The sequence below is a fragment of the Nicotiana tabacum genome, chromosome 21 (assembly GCF_000715075.1).
Source record: "Nicotiana tabacum cultivar K326 chromosome 21, ASM71507v2, whole genome shotgun sequence".
NCBI lineage: Eukaryota > Viridiplantae > Streptophyta > Magnoliopsida > Solanales > Solanaceae > Nicotiana > Nicotiana tabacum.
Window position 1 is genome coordinate 72904711 of NC_134100.1, and position 1714 is coordinate 72906424.

Here is a 1714-nt window from a genome sequence, read left to right on the forward strand (position 1 = left end):
CTTACGACGAAACTTTAACGTACAAAAATACGGATCCCTTTGTAACATTCGTCCTTGAATGTTGACTGATACATTTATCATTTTTATGACTTATGCCTTCCAAATAATTTAGTACTCTCCTTGCCATCTAGACAACTGTTTTGTGAATATTTCCAAAGGCCAGGGCATTCCCCCCTTTAGGCCTCTTTCTCACACCATGACTTATGGTCGGAATCCCTCCAATCTCGTAACTGTTGTTACCATCTATCATGCAGCATGTATGACTTTGACCTTGTAAGTGCGCCTATGCGACTCTTCTTCCCTTTTTCCCCCAACTTTTGGCCAATCTCTAGGCTCACTTTGTAAATATATACATAGCTTGACAAGATGTCCCTCTGGGCATCTATAGGTATACTGAAGTTCTTCGCTCGGTGCTTTGTTGAACTTACGAATATTGTTATACCTTATTTCATAGATCCGTTTATCCATCCGTATGAATTTACTGCCATAACTCTTACTTCGATTTATCATTACTGAGGTCCGCTACCAAACTCCATGTTACTTTCGTTGCTTCTTATCATAGATGTATAAATCCATGTTCTTCAATGCTTCCTTATTATTGTTCATTTAAAGGATGGAATCCTTATCTCCTCTCATACATTGGAACTTTATCCATCTATTGTAGATTCACCTTAATGTTGATCCATAATCTACCACTGATAACTTGACCTCTTATGTTATACTGTCGCTAGGGCTCACGTCTCATCGGGGAATATTTGAAGTGATATTTCCTAATCCGCTTAGCGGCGATACTGTACTTCAATAACCGTACTTAATAGTATCCCAATTTGGTTCACTTACGTGGGAATTTATTCTCGTACAATCCATGAAATCCTCTTCAAATATTTATTCACCCGAAGGCCTAAATGTCATCCTTTATCCATCACAATTACACCCTCATTGTACTATCAGGGCAGCATTCCATCTCTTTCAAATGCTATTAGTCTTAGACTCCCTTGAGTTTATTCAGGCTATACTGAACTTGCTATAATTTAAAGAGATCGTTAGCTCTCTTGTTTTCACGGGCTTAATCCCGAGAACTTACTTGTTCTCGTCACCTTCTTACTCGCCACTTCTCATCCTTACTCCTGTCATAAAACCTTGTCGCTTTACAATACTTTAGCTTGCGACCTCTACGTATTTATTTATACTATTCACAACCTTCCTTCAACTTGCTTGCACCATTGATTCCCTTATGTTATTCTAGAACATTACGTGAGACATCACATTATCTCTAACTCTTCTTTACTCTTTTGACTAGATCTCTCGGTACTTAGAAACCATAGGCTGGAAGGTACGCCACTCACGATGCTGCTATTGTTCTTGGATACTGAATCCCAATGCTTCTAGCCCTCTACCTGAAGTATGGATTATTCACAATCTTCTGCACCTGAGTATCTCGTATGTTGTTCACCTTTACGTTACTTGCCTTAAAATCTTGCATCGTATCTTCTATCTCTTTCATGACCTTCCTCCCATATAGATATAATTCACGTCCATAACTTGAAGCTCTATTATGATACTTGCATCTCTAGTGTATATAGAATTCGGTGAGAGCTCCATACTGATTTTTTTTATGAGGGGGATACTCTTCCAACTGTCTTTATCGTAGACCATTATAGAATATGGCTATTGTAATATCTCTCTTGTATCTCTGATATTAAGAGTGATCCTG